This window comes from Pinus tabuliformis, chromosome X (assembly GCF_031772625.1).
Source record: "Pinus tabuliformis cultivar Carrire ecotype Pingquan chromosome X, CPIR1, whole genome shotgun sequence".
Lineage (NCBI taxonomy): Eukaryota > Viridiplantae > Streptophyta > Pinopsida > Pinales > Pinaceae > Pinus > Pinus tabuliformis.
Window position 1 is genome coordinate 1538697122 of NC_142308.1, and position 16265 is coordinate 1538713386.

A 16265-nucleotide genomic window follows, 5' to 3' on the forward strand; every position below is an offset into this window, starting at 1 on the left:
CTCACTTGTGTTGTGAGTGGAGCTCTTATGGAACTCACACCACTTTCTCGTGTCCTTTGGCTTCGTGGTGTTGTTCTTTGCTTGCGGCTTTGGCAAGTTGTCCTGAGGCGACCCGCCTTAGCTTTGTCCTTTGTTCTGCGATTTGGAGGCACCTTTCCCTTACTTCGGATTCGCAAATCCAAAATCTCACTTATTCTGTTTAAACTTTTGCTCCATCTTGACGGCATATTGGTATGCCATGCCGAACAAGGAGATTTCAAGGAACTCCATCTCATCCTGGATGTACCTGTGTAGGTAGCCGCAGTACTTGAGAACCAAATGCTTCTCAGAATCCTTGATACCCAACTTTGTACGAAGGGTATGAAAAACATTGGTAAACTCTGGCACATCTTGGTCCCTTCCCTGTCGCAGTGTTGTCCACTTTATGTATTTATCCTCATAGCTCCTGACATGGTAGTATTGCTCCTTGATGGCATCCCGGAATGAGTTCCAAGTGGGTGCGGCTAAAAATAGTGAGTTCGTACTTTCATCCTTTTGCTCACAGTAGGTTTCCCACCAGTCCTTGACGTGGGGGGCTGCTTTGAGAAGTGCAAAAGTGATCTTTTCCCAGCTGCAAAAATCATGGATGGAAAAATATCCTTCTAGTAGATTTAACCATTATCTACAGCGTTTGCATCAATCTGACCCTCAAATATGGGAATGTCAAAGTTAACTTGTACCTTAAAGGGTGTGGCGCTTCCAGAGTAGCTGCCAGAAGTAGATGCGTCGCCGCTAAAGGATCTGGGCAAAGTTGTCCATTGTCGCGTTCCTTTGTCGCTCGAGGGCTTTTTCGAGCAAGATTTTAATAGGATCTCCTGCCCCCTCGTCTTTCTTTTCATCCACCATGGGAGGCCGTCGGGATTTGTGAGGCTAGTCTTGCAAAAATTTGACTAGTTCAAGCCCTAACTCCTTGTATCCTGACCTCGTTGAAGACATGCAAAGAAAAACAGAAAAAGAGCAGACCACTCTGATACCACTGACCCCCCAAATTTAAACAAGAATGCAACAAATTACAAATATAACCATAAATACAAATATGCGGTAGAAATAACACTTCATTTCATTAATATCAAATACTGAAATGTGCTTACAAATAGAATGGAAATAAGACTAACTCGAATGATAGTAGCTTATCTCTGAGAAAAGATGTGGCAGCTACATGCCTCTAAACTATGTTAGAATGAGGCTCCAAGGCCTATTTATTATTGAGAAACAATGGAAAACCCTAAACATCCAAAAACCTAACCCTAGAAAATGAAGCGTCAAACTATGGGCCCCATTTGGATAAATTGGTACATCAACTCACTGAGGTCGTAACTTTGGCATATGATCTTCATTTGATGCGCACAATAACACGGTAGAAAGATCTATTTGAGGACTACAACTTTTGAATGAGAAACATTGGTCAATAACCCATATTGCTCTCGGTTTTCCCAAAAAACGTCGTTTAAGGCCTCAAAACGGCTTCGAAAGTTTAGGACCCGAAAAATTGCCAAAAATAGTAAATTGTGCTACAAATAAGGAAACTGAAAAACTGAAAGAAAAAATGGTGGGGATCCAAGTAGAATAGGCAGGTGGCCACCAATATCCACCTGGATCAGGCTCGGGGAAGTTAAGTTGCACAGTCGGCAAGATTTTCTAAAAATGGCTAAGTGTGGGATAAGTGATGAACTGTGATAAACCTTCACTGTGATCACACACTTAGCATACTTTGACAACATGGCAACATATATCATCCAAGATTCCAAACACATGAACAAAGAATTTCCCTCTATGTCACTGCCTTAAGACAAGTGCAACACTTAAGATAGACTTTAAAACAACCATGACAACACTTGTGCGACAGTGTTGAAGACTTTGTTTATGGATGCGACATATGTTTACATGGTTAGGACCATAGTTTTAAAAAACGGTCGTTTCGAAACGGAAACGGCCGAGTTGGTCCGTTCCATTGTCCTCCGGAGTGAATCGGTACAAAAAATGGCTCGGTTGGCCGAGTCAGCCATGACTCGACCAACTCGGCCGTTTCCCGTACTGACTCGGCCAAGTCACAAACATCGACCTGTAACCCACTAAAACAGTGATTTAACATTATTTTAATGAAATTTTAAGGGGTTTGCTGATTGGTTTGGACTTCAAGGTGTTTTATGAATTAGCTAAATGTTATTTGGGGTCCATTTCCCCCTCCCAAACCCTATTTAACACACTCAAATGCTCTCTACTATTGATATGCTATTCAAATTTCATGGTAATGTTAAATTCTTAAAGTAAAAGTGACATTCTCCTTAATCTTCATTTTCATCCTTTTACTTAAATTTTTAACATTACCATGAAATGACTCAGGATGTTCGAGAGTGGTTTCGGCCTCATTGGATTTCATATGGAGAAAGTGGAATTTTAGATTTCATTCAAAATCCAGCAGACTTATCAGTTTTTCAGGATTTCAGGATTGGAGGATTGCAATGTTTCCATTGAATTTTGTCATGTATTAGGGTATGGAACTCGTATTTAATCAAGAGCACCAATCCCTCTATGTACCTTGATGTTAGTGACATTAGTTGTCAAACTCCTCTGGGATTCGCTCCCAAACCAGGAGCTTCGAAAAATGTCGCTCCTGCTCCCGTTTTCACTCCTGCTCCCAAGTAACACAAAGAAGAGAAACCGTTTGGATAAAAAATGGTTAAATGATCTAGTTTATGTCCAATACAACCTCCGGCTCAGATGACCATTTGCTGAACAAAAGACCTAATTCAGATCCCATTGTGTTGGAAGACATTGATCCAACATCAAATTGGGTAGTGGAGAGTCGTCTGTTTGATCCTGATGAGGATCTTGATTTAGATTTAGATATCGAGACATCAGTTGAACTTGAACATGTTGTTCAGTTGAATGCAGATCCCAATCCACCAGCCTTAGTCTCACAGCCAGCAAGGACTCTAGTTGTAGGTGCTTCCTCTGCTCAACCACGACAGAAGCGTAGCCGCATATCTACTCTATCTCAGCTTGCATTTGCTGCAGTTGCACAACCTGCTAGTGGTACCACTTCTACAACTGCAGTTGGAGATGATGATGATGATGAGCCATGGGGCCCCCTGTCTGACTCTGATGATGATCCAAAGATTGATCGACATGATCTTGGCTCCTCTAGCAGCAGCTACTAGCCAGTAGCTGTAGTACTAGTACTGGAGTCTGGTCACAGTTTACTTTTGTTGTAGAGGCCATTTCTAGCCTCCTTGGTTATGTGTTTTTTGTTTTGAGTCTTTGATCATGTATGACAGTTGACTATGTATTGCCATTGGGTACCATTTTGATATAATGGATTGGTTCATGAGCCTACTTTGATCATATGTTCTCTTCCATCTATATTATAATGCTGTGTGTTTGGAAACATGAATGAAAATCTTTAAAATTATGTTTAAAATCTTTAAAATTACGTTTTTTTATAAAAAAAAATAAATATTTAATGTATTTTTTACAACGACCGAGTCATTGAAATCGAGCAGGCCGAGTCATTACCGTTTCGGAGTCGGAGTCGGAGTCAATCCTCGGTCGAGTCGGAGTCGGAGTCGGAGTTTTAAAACTATGGTTAGGACAACTCATATACACAAAGAGCGACCTTCGAAACCATCAAAATAGGCTTGCAAACATTGCACCACAAGCAAACATGCCAAAAGATGACAATTAACCCAACATGTGAAAGGGACCAAAGAACTACAAAAAAACTCATGGAATGAGCTCTAGTGTTGCAACAACAATGTAAAAGACCAAGGAAGGCTCCAAAATTGAGTGTAATCCAAAATTTTGGAGGGTGTTGCAGCAACTACAACACTTGGCGACACACTGGTTGAACTCCAGCTTCTCTGTCTTGGTTAACTTCTTTTGTGCAGGGCCTTGGTTCTTCAGGGAGTATTGATTCATTGTGTAGATTACTTTGGCCTTCCCACTTACCCCACGAACAGACACGGTCCCCTCTATACCTTCTCGGTTGAACACAACATAAGATTCAACATAATCACAATGTTTCGAGTTAGGAAGAGTCGAGCTTAAGATTTTTAAAGCATAATTTTGTAAAGTATAATTTTTCATCTCTGGGGTTGCTCCGCTACCAACAAGTCTCGAAGGTACTTTCAGGCCTCCACCAAGGTACTTTCAGGCCTCCACCATAATTATGTTTTAATAGATAGCATTTTGTGGTTTCTAGAAAAAAACAGATCAATCACCTTGTCAATACTTTCAAGCCTCCACCACAACAATCACCCGACCTGCCAGTGCCGAATGAAGCCACCCTTCAGCGACCGCTTCAGTGTGCATCTCTGCCCTCTTTAATGGTGATGCACGATTAAAATAACTTGATTATTTGTCACTCGGAGTCCTCTTGATTCACATGGACTACTTGTCCCACCTAACCAACGGGTCGCAAGGGAAATACGGATAGAAAAATAGGCTACAAGAAATCGCAAATTACCTCGAAAATACCCACTAAGACTAGGGTTAGAGTTTAGGCTATGGAAAAGCAAAATTCTTTTTGACCTTGGCTGTAAGTCCAAATCTACAGACCACCTTTGATCATATGCAAGTCAGACCCCAATTTTAGCACCTTTCACCAAAATTATGGCGATTGCCCGGCTGCCCTGAAGCCTTCAACCCACAGGTTGGCCTCCAAATATCAACACGAACATTGAAACCGCAAACAACAGCCACGACCTTGCCTGAACGAGACCATGGCCTTATAGCCGTCAGACGAACCAAAAAGGCGGGTCCTCCCCAAACATCGAATATCCAAGAATTAAGAAAATGCACCTGAAATTGGGGTCTACTTTGAAGTACCTAAACTCGTACGCGTATTCCAACACAAAACCCTGTCCACCAAAAATAACATCTTTTTTGGAAATTCTTATTCTCAGGATAGAGTAATTCCAGCTGAAAAAGGACCTATATTTCACAAAATTTGGACTTGATGACTTACACAGCACGAATCACGTACCAACCTGATCGATTGAGCTGTTGTTTGAATCGCTTGAGGAGGGCTTTATTCTCGTTATCATTGAGGGCCGATCAATGAGGAATGGAAATTTCCAAAAGGGCAACATACAATTCGTCACGCAGGTCGGGCCGATCCAGCTCGAAAAACCCTGGCGCAAAAATTCTCTGCTGACTTTTTTTCTAGGATTTTATTTTATTTTTGGGATTAGATAATAAAAGGGGTTTTTAATGTGTTTGAATTCTGAAGGAGAGCCCAGTTGGCCGAAACCCCACCAAGTTATTCGCACGCGCATGTTCAAATCTCAAAAATTCACATATCATCATAATTATATTGTGTGGATATTTAAAAATAATGGAATAAAGTATTATCAATATCATAGATTCAAATTATTCCCATCAATGCAAACATAAATAGCCACTTGAAAGAAAACATAGATAGTCACCATTTCTTTTTCACTGCGAAAAAAGCTAAATTACTATGAGATAACGTACATCATCTGAAAAAAGCTAAATTACTATTTATTTCAAAAAGAGATAACACTGCATCATCTGGTAGATAGTGATAATATATCAGTGCAGCTCCAATAAATTACTATTTATTTCAAAAAGACATAACACTACATCATCTGGTAGATAGTGATAATATATAGGTGCAGCTCCAATAAATTACTATTTATTTCAAAAAGACATAACACTACATCATCTGGTAGATAGTGATAGTGATAATATATAGGTGCAGCTCCAATAGGCAACCAAAGCCAATAGAGTGAGATACAATATCCATAAACTAAAAATCTCATCAAAATATTCAAAACCTCAACAAAATATGTAGGAAAATATAGAGACATAAAAAGTATGAAGGAAAGTATGCAAGATCAAACCTAGGTAGCGACTTAGCAAAGCGATCAACGACGAAGACATAAACATTATTAACGACAGTGACTAGAAATCTTTATGTGCAAATTGATCATATGATCAAATTACTACAAAAGCTTATCATTGCTCTGTGAAGTCTCTACAATCCGCCCAATCAAGCAAATTGCCATTCTTATCATGATGCTGCCGCAACTTGCCAGTGAGTCGCTGAAGCGGCCAACTCGTTTGCTTAGCAACACCAACAACAGACCGGCGCCAACACATGACAACAAGATGGCCGTGACGAGGAGAGTCGACGATTCAGTGAGAACCGACTCCATTACCTTATTAAAGAGGGCTTTGGTCACTTGTTTCGTCAATTCATTCAGCGCTGCATCAATCAGACTACTAACACTTGCCCCCATCTTTTACAGACTCTGCGTTAAGTTTCGACTGGCTCCATTTTATAGTGTTTTCACTTTTTGTCAAGCCTTTGAAAGAGACTTGTACAGCCCAATGCAATGCAATGCGTTTGTCTGTTGAAAAATAGACAAATGCATTGCATTGCATTGGGCTGTACAAGTCTCTTTCAAAGGATTGACAAAAAGTGAAAACACTTAATAAAATTGAGCCAGTCGAAGAGACTTTTACAGCCCAATGCAATGCAATGTGTTTGTCTGTTTTTTTGTAAATCAGACAAACGCATTGCATTGCATTGGGCTTTTACAAAAAAAACAGACAAACGCATTGCATTGCATTGGGCTGTAAAAGTCTCTTCGACTGGCTCCATTTTATTAAGTGTTTTCACTTTTTGTCAAGCCTCTGAAAGAGACTTGTACAACCCAATGCAATGCAATGCATTTTTGAAAATTGCATTTTTGAAAGAGACTTGTACAGCCCAATGCAATGTAATGCAATGCAATGCGTTTTTGAAAATTGCATTTTTGAAAGAGACTTGTACAGCCCAATGCAATGCAATGCGTTTGTTTGTACAGCCCAATGCAATGCAATGCAAACGCATTGCATTGCATTGCATTGGGCTGTACAAACAAACGCATTGCATTGCATTGGGCTGTACAAGTCTCTTTCAAAGGCTTGACAAAAAGTGAAAACACTTAATAAAATGGAGTCAGTCGAAACTTAACGCAGAGTCTGTAAAAGATGGGGGCAAGTGTTAGTAGTCTAATTGAGGCAGCGCTGAATGAATTGACGAAACAGGCGACCAAAGCCCTCTTTAAAAGTCTCTTTCAAAGGCTTGACAAAAAACAGACAAACGCATTGCATTGCATTGGGCTGTAAAAGTCTCTTTCAAAGGTTTGACAAAAAGTGAAAATACTTATTGAGTAATTCAACATTACTCAATAAGTGATTAATTTTGTAAGTGAAAATACTTATTGAGTAATTCAACATTACTCAATAAGTGATTAATTTTGTGATCCATATCAAGTTTATGAGAGATTTATTTAACTTTTATAAATAATTATTAATTTAAAATTAATCTAGTTTATAATTGATTTATTTTAATATTTATTTATTAATAACTTATATAACTAACGTTTAGTTACTCTAATTTTTTATTATAACTTTGTTAACTAACTATTAATTTAAATTAATTTATGTCATAATTTTATTTTAATACATATTTATAATTGTAAGTGTATAAAAAGGGTCCATTTTATAACTAACCGGGGTAACTTTTCTAATTAAATAATGGTTATTATCCTGTCCTAACTAACCAGTCAAATCTAGCCATTGTCAATAGAGTCGTTACTTGAATATAGCCGTTGGAGGTTCTGCTCTATCTATTTAACATGCAAAGTGTGATCTGTTCATTCAACTTGTCCTGACAATGAACCACACTGGTTGGTTTGAAAAGCGTCGACAAATGAAATATCATGTGATTTACGCCGAAAAATCTCTCATAAACTAACTATGATGTATTTTTGCATTGTACCTTTGATGTATTGTTTCGCAAAAAGCATTGTAACTTTGATGTCCAATTGTTTCGCAAAAAGCATTGTAACATTGATGTCTGTTTCGTAAAAAGCATTGTAACTTTGATGTCCAATTGTTTCACAAAAAGCATTGTAACTTTGACGTCTGTTTCGTAAAAAGCATTGTAAGCCGTGGAATGAAAATTTCATTTTCCAGTGCAATGTAACCCGCCAAATGAAAATTTCATTTTTTCAGTACAATGTAACCCTTCATGACGTTTTTACATTTTACATGCTTTTCGCTTTATGTTTTATGCCTATAAACCACCTTTCATATTAATAAACTAAACTAGAAGCATTGGACCTTCCCGCATTTAACTCTTCTATGTAATAATCAAGAAATAATTATATGCCTATTCATAAAGCTTCAAAGTAGAATCATATAGTTTTCACATAGATGCTAGAGTAGCATGGTCATCCAAGCCTCCAATGTGAGTATAATACTAATCATCTTACATTGTATGATGTTGAAAATATAGTGAAATTATGGTAATTTACTAAAAGTAACAGCTACTAGCATTTATTCATGCTTAACACAACATTCTTTAAACCAAATTACCAAAGTTGTGCTTATAATTGCAAACTTTCAGACTTCACATAGATATATCCATCTCTAACAAAAACAAATGGCTGAAATATCAACAGGTGATCCCCAATCTGGACAATCTTCAAGCAGCAGAAAACTTGAAAACAAATATGGACAGTGTGGACTTTTAGTTAACCATTCAACTATAAATTTTCACCATTAAAGCAAGAGGATTGAACAATTACAAATTGTTCTCGTAAATTTATCTTTGGGTTGACAATTGGATTATCCCAAATGATGCTAGAACATTAATTTAGGATTTTATTTTTTTAACACAAATCAAGACTAGAGTTCAATTCATAAATTCTTCTCATGCGTGTACAAACCAGATTGAAGCGATTTTCCTCATAAACTCCGAAACAAGGAAGGGAAAATTATAATCACTAACCTTTTTCATTCTTCTAAAAAGGCTCAGAAAATTCTAATCACAGACTTTTTCATTCTTCTAAAAAGGCTCAAAAAATTCAAATCACGCACATTTTTCATTCTTTTGTAATATTTTATGTAATCACGCACATTTTTCATTCTTCTGTAATATTTTATGTAGTTTTACCATTAACAACACATCTGCAACAATGTACAGAGGACAAAATGTTCAAACATTTGTCAACCCGGAAACATTATTTTTAACATATTCTGGTCTATAAGTATATACATACCCGAAAACATTATTTTTAACATATTCTGGTCTATACGTATATTATATATGAAATTTTTCAATCTCCCCTCACCAACAGACTTGAATTCTAGTTTTATTACAGTTTCCAAATCCAAAAAAATAGGATCAGTGTGACTAAAATTAAAAAGAAATATTTGTTTTTCAATTTTTTAACTTAAGTTAATAAAAATAAAAATACAACTGACACTAGTTAGTTTTCAAACTAGTTTTATTATAATTTCCAGATTCAAAAAAATAAGATGTCTCACTAAAAATAGAAAACAAATATATGATTTTCATTTTTTTAACTTAATTAAATAATGATACAAAAATGGTAATGTTTGTATTAATGAAAATAAAACCCACTGGTCAGCTCTACGAAAGAGAGTCTGAACCAGGAGAGTCTGAATCTACAAAATGCTCTACATTGTTCATGCACATTACACATTAAATAGAAAACATGGTTTTAGGGAAGTTAGAACAGCATGCTAAAAAATAGAAACTAATTCCTATCCTGAGGTTACGTGAACCAACTCTACCTACTCTAGGATATTCTCCATTATCTTCAACACTCCCCCTTAATGAAGGATGGGTTCACATATATGCCTAACATCTCCTTAAACATTTGAAACTTAACTTTTCCAAGAGGCTTAGTGAAAATGTCCGCAACATTATCACATGTATTACAATATTCCAAATGAATTTCTTTAAATTGCACTTTCTCCCTGACAAAGTGAAATTGAGTATCAATATGTTTAGTGTTTTTGTGAAACACCGGATTATTGTCCAGCTTGATTGACCTCTGATTGTTGTTGTGACTGTCTGTTCTTCCCCAACATCCTGGAGAAGTCTCCGCAACCATACTGCCTCATACGTTGCTGCACACATGGCTTGATACTCTGCTTCTGCTGAAGACAAGGAGACTGTGTTCTGCTTCTTGCTGCTCCATGTGATCACCCCAGATCCAAGACTGAATGCATAAGCTGTTATAGATCTACGATCATCTACATATCCTACCTAATCTGAATATACAAATCTTGCCAATCTAACATCAGAAGAGTCAGTGTAAATAATTCCATAATCTACAATACCTTGTAGATACCTTAAAACATTCTTCGCTACATTCCAATGGCTTTCAAGTGGTTTAGACATGAATTGGCTTAACACGCTGACTGCATAAGCCAAGTCAGGTCTAGTGGTGGTTAGGTAAATCAGACTCCCAACCAGTTGTTTCTAAAGTGTTGCATCCGCCGCTTTTGAGCCATCCTCACACTGTAATTTGATGTTCTGTTGCAATGGTACCGGTGCAGGCTTACACTAATCCATTCTAAACTTTTCTAACAGGCCTTTGACATACTTTGCTTGGGACAGAAATGTTTGACCTGAATCTCTCCAGATCTCAAGACCTAAACAGTATCTAAGTTCACCAAGGTGCTTCATCTCAAACATCTGTGACATATGTTGCTTGATTTCATCAATTAGATATGTAGCATTACCTGTATTATCAAATCATCTACATATAATGAAATCAATACTTTGCACCCTTGTTCATCTTTCATGGTGTAAAAATTAGGGTCATTCTTGCTTCTATTATAGCCAACTTGTAGAAAAAATGAATCAATTTTCTCATACCATGACCTGGGAGCTTGTTTCAGTCCATAAAGTGATTTCTTCAATCTACAGACTAAATGTTCTTTTCCTTTATGGACAAACCCTTCCGGTTGCTCTAGATAAACTTCTTATTTTAGTTCTCCATTCAAAAATGCAGACTTTACATCTAGTTGGTGCATCATCCAATGTTTCTTAGTAGCTAAAGCAATTAACATTCTGATGGTGTTCAATTTAGCTATAGGGGTGAAGGTTTCTTCATAATCTATCCCTTCTTTTTGTGAGTACCCTTTTGCAACCAACCTAGCTTTCAGTTTTTATATAGTTCCATCTGCATTAATTTTTGGTCTATATAACCATTTACAACCTATGGTCTATTTTCCTCTAGGAAATTCAACCAATTCCCAAGTGTTATTTCTGATTATTGAATCATATTCTTGTTCCATGGTTGTTTTCCATTCACTACATTCATTTGCTTCTTTATAACTAGATGGTTCAACCACATTCATCATACTAGTTATAAAAGCATTTTCCCTATATCTTGCAGGCATTTGAGCTTTCCTACCTGATCTCCTGAGTGGTGGGTGTTGGATAGGTAAATCCCCTCTGCGGACAGAGGCGATCCCACTAGCCTAAAACAGAACTAGCCACAATCGATTCACGCTGCCACGCAAGTTCCTAGTTGTACATTAAAGGTGAATTAAGAAGACCAACCTGGAATCCAACGCTATAGTCGAAGCAGAGTTGGTATTCCCGCTCCCTCGCTCCGGCAGGCCACAATCCTTGCGATCCTTGCAAACGAACACCTGCACATGCAAAGGAAGAAACAAAGACAAGCATAAAATCCACCAAGGCACAACTATATTTCAGTCAGAAAGGAAATAAATCAAACATCACTATAATAGAAAATGAGATTGGAACCATAACAGTAGTCGTTCATTAATAAATAATAGACAGGAAAAGTTACAACCAAGGTTCTGACGTTGAACCTCTCCTCTGGCTGGGCGAGCAACTATATGTGTCTTGCAATGTACCTCCTCCCTGGCAGCATAACCTTTCTATGCTTCACTATCACTCACGACAAGTATAATCACAACTAGCATTCCTCCAAAAAACTCCCCTGTCTAATGCATGAGGACAGATATTTATAGATGGAGAAGGGAGAAAGATTCGATGAACCAGGACACCCATTGTGGATTGGCATTATCTCTGAAAAGCCCCTGTGGATAGATGTCAAGGATAGATGATGACTCTCGACCTCTATCAGATGGATTTTTCCCTCAAAAGACTTCGTGATCTGAAGGGAAAAAACAGATGGGCGTGCGTTTAGCAAAAATCATTACCAAACTGGGCTGGCGCGGGTGTTGTTCTGTGACAGAGCGCCAATGGTCGCGCCCTCTTTTGAGGATCTCAGTGATTGGCGCGGGTAAGATACTTGTGGACTTGCGCCAATGGAAAAAGAGTACTTTTCAGGGAGAATTTGCAGAAGGTGTCTTCAGGGAACATGAAGTACATACTTAGAGGAACATAATGCAAGTGTTTTTGGGTTATGTCACTGCTCACAGGTCCCGGAATGCGTCCTCCAATGTATGGAAATAGGGCGATAGGGACGGTGACCAATGGTGACAAATTACTGTGTAACAGATGCCCCCTAAAGCATGAAGTCCGAGAGGGAGAGAGAGGGGTGAAATGCTTTATAGGAACACACAAGAACACATATAGCTGTCGCCGAGGATCTGCATTGAGAGACACGACTGATAGTTCAATTACATGATGTACGTGGTATGGTCGCAACCATCCATAAGAGAGTACATAAATAATCTAGATCCATAGTATGGACGCAGCCATCTGGTTAGGATCAATGAATAGACTCAAGCATGGTCGCAGCCATCCAGTGAATGAGTCATGTATCAAGAATCACGCCTGGATTACAACAGACACAATCCAGGGTCTTGCGCTCCATCTCGACTCGAACAAGAGTACAAGTTCAAGCATGCGAATATATGAGCTGAAGTCGAACATGCATGAACATCGTCTGATTACCAGTCAATAGTGGAAACTGTTAACAGACGCGAGAGGTACCACCAATAATGACAATGGCCCTCAAGGTACTATAGGTACAATCTACGGCGTGCGAATTAATGAACTAGCATCGAACACCCGTAGAATCATTCGATCGGAGGCCAATGATGAAAACCTCACGTCGAACACGAAGAACCTGCCATTGAGGCATGCAGGCTCCAAGGCACCGGAAGGGAGTCTCTAGATCAGCTTCCTGGATAATGAGCTAAAGTCGACAGGAAGTGACCTTGATCGAAGGTGGGCCATAATGTTTCCCACATCATCGACACGAGACAGAGAGATAATGTTGTGAATCAAGATCATGTGAATTATCAGATGGAGGTTGTTTCTTTTCAGAGGTTAACTTCTCTTGAACATATCGGCGGCACGATAGTGGAATTGGCAGTATTTGACATCGATGGATCAAAGGTCATGATGACGAGGCAATGAGTAGATGAGAGGTCAAATAGGGTACCCAAGTCCATGGAAGCGAGTGAAGAATATGAGATGAGATATCCCCACCCTGGACACGAAAGCAGAAAAGTGCCATGTTCAAGAGCGACATAATGCCGACACGATAATGATTATGGTTCCAAAATTTTCTTTTCCCACACCATTTCTGGCGAGTACCCCAGTTATTTTTAACAAGCTTGATGGGGATAACATATGCTTGTGGTGTGTCATTTCGACAAAATCCGATGTCATAAGGTTTTAACGAGTCTGACAAAGGAAGAACTCGACGTCTTTTCATGTTTAGAGAGTTTGAAAAGACAGCAGAAAAGGAAACTCCAGGGGTGTCCTTTTTCGTAAAGTTGTGTCTCTCGGGCCCGAAAAAGCATAAAATAATGCCCGAAAGAACCACCCAACCATTACGATCGAGGAGTACTTTTCATAAATAGTGATTTCGACCTGAAAAAGTAAAAAAGTGATCAAAATCACGTCGTTTCATGACCATTAACGAGTTTGAAACGACAAAACCCGGTAATCTTTTTATGTTTTAACGGTCGACAAAAAGAACTTAAAACGACCGCCCCTTATTAACGTTTAACGAGTCAAGAGGGGTAAATCGGCAATCTTTTCATTTTTAAACAGTCGGAAAAGAGCTGAAAGCAGACCTCCATTTTTATTCTCTTTAACGAGTCAAAAGGAAAATACTCGGCAATCTTTTCATATTTTACGAGTCTGAAAAGAGCTTAAAGGAGACTCGTCCTAGAGGAACGAGTGGTATAAAGAGTAGCAACTGGTTTCGGTAATGGTGGAACTGCTCAAAACATGTAATGGTCAAGAGGCTGGCTAATAAAACCACTCATCGCTGCGGTTCCTCAGGAAAGGATAAACAACCAAGTGAAAGCATATGGTCGGCCAAAGAGATGGTGGCGATGGAATGAAACAACCAAGGCTCATCTAGCAGAATTTAGCAGATAAAAGGCAATCACGGGATGTGAATCAGGTATGGGTTCATTTTTACACAAGCTTGAACCATATAGAACTTTTCTTGAATTCGGTTTCATGTTTACACAAGCTTGAAACGAAAAACTATGCTTGCTATAAATTTGCATGCCCCCAGCATGATAATGCAAATCGAGGTACATGCCCCCCAAGCTTCATGGCATTCACGGAGTGGATGGAATGAAAGTTTACTTGGAAAGACTCGATTTTGAAAAGGAGGATGCATGCCCCCCGGAATATGACTCTGATGAACTTCCTTCCTGCTGCGAAGGAATGAGAGGGATGCTCACTTGATCATAAGAGTTTGTGTTTATGAATAGAATTTGGACGGTGTGGTCTTCATTGTTTACAGTGATAATATCATCTGAGGATGGAACTTCTGAAGGCAAAACCGGGTCAACTGTCATCTGGACCTTTTGAAAGACCGGGTCAACTGTCATCTGGACCTTTGGACTTTCGTCTGGTTTGGATTCAGACGGTTCATCCTTGATGATAAACACTCCCAGAACAAAGTGGTGCATAGATGATGAACGTAAATCGTCTGGAACAGGATGAGCACAGCCATGTTTGGGAAGAGAAGGTTGGACAAGAGAGGAATCTTGGTTGATTTCTTTGTCAGCGGAGAGATGATCTGCAGTTGCAAAAAGACGCTGATATCCAGCGGGTAGTTGAGGTAAGGGAGCTGACAGACTTTCCAAAAGACGGGAGGCTTCATCCATAAGTGGACAAAGGCGAAGGAGATGATTACCTTCACAAAGTCGACAAGGGAAATGAACCTTCCCTTTTCCCTTACCAGCTGATAAGGTATCGTCAATCTGCGACAACGAGGGGCGAGTCGGGTCACGGGACCATATATCTAGGACCCTGAGAATACCAGGACAATCAGTAAGAAAATGGTCCCCCTTGCATAATTGACAAGGAAACTTAGCCTTCCGCGGAGGAGAAGAAGGTGGCTTTACTTGAGGTATACTCGGGGTAGATGCGACCTTTCCCTTGGGAGACTTCTTCTTTTTGGTCTTCTTCTTCTTCTTCTTAGCCACTTGGTTACTTAAATCCAGAGTTTCACCAGGCGAAGTAGAAGATGAGGACGCAGCAATAGGCGAAGAAGGGAAGGGGTCCACCTTGGAATCAACATGATGTTGTTCGGGTGGAGGAGGTGGTGGTGGAACAGGAGTTATCACACTCGAGACCACCGAGTTTGAAAACAACCATACGGGCAAACCGATGGTTAACCCAGGCAAAGACAAAGTTGCGATATACTGAACACCGACATTTCCAACAACAGGAAATGGACGAGGGTTTCCATCGGGGGGAACACCTTGGCCGGTGGGCTCAGGGAAGGATGCCATTGAGCGAGAAAGAATCCTACTCAAGCTAACACAAACAAAATCTAATTAGGTGGATGTTATCGTAGCCAGATAAATTTTAAGACGCAAAGACATGACTTGAAATTTTCATGTTTTAAGAGTCGAGAAAAGGACAAAAGATGACTCTAGTCTCCTTCGAATGTTTAATGAGCACGAAGTGACAAGACGCTCACAGGCACCTTTTCTTTTAAGGAGTCCGAAAAGGATCAAAAGTGACTACTCTGAAGACTCTAGGCAAAAAGGTTTACCAAACAATCCGTAAAACTGCTTATACACCTCGGCAATCAGATGAAAACCAAGGAATTCCCGTACTGCAGTCAATCTTCCCGAATGTTGTGTTCAGTGCATTACGGCTTGTAAGGCGGCAGACTCGGCTTCCTATGGATAAAGGATGATAGCCTAGTGGGGTCTCCCGTATATACGCGACGGTACGTGGGAGCTCAGTCCGTATTGGCACCTATCGTTTCACCGTGGAGGAATCACCCCACCACTCAATGGTAAGCTACCAGGTTTAAAGACGCCGGAACACGTCTCTAACCTAGACCTCTAGAATGTTTGCGTTAGGTTCCAATGCGTTGTTATGTTCATTGAGTTTATTTTAAAGTTTATCTTCAATTATGTTTCAGTTTTTTGGTCCTACCGTATGTGATATCTCAAAAGCTTCT

The 16265-nt window shown here is 39.3% G+C and overlaps 1 long non-coding RNA gene across 2 annotated transcripts in view; it reads right to left on the reverse strand.

Annotated features, from left to right (window-relative positions):
- LOC149145916 (uncharacterized) overlaps nt 1-6389 on the reverse strand; it is a 34887-nt gene extending 28498 nt beyond the window's left edge. Inside the window, exon 1 of one of the 2 annotated variants that reach the window (XR_016264734.1) lies at nt 5904-6389. This is a non-coding gene — a long non-coding RNA (uncharacterized LOC149145916). Of the gene's footprint in view, nt 1-5027; nt 5293-5903 lie in introns of those variants that run through there. The other variant, XR_016264733.1, reaches the window with a different exon arrangement.
- Nucleotides 6390-16265: the final 9876 nt, after the last annotated feature.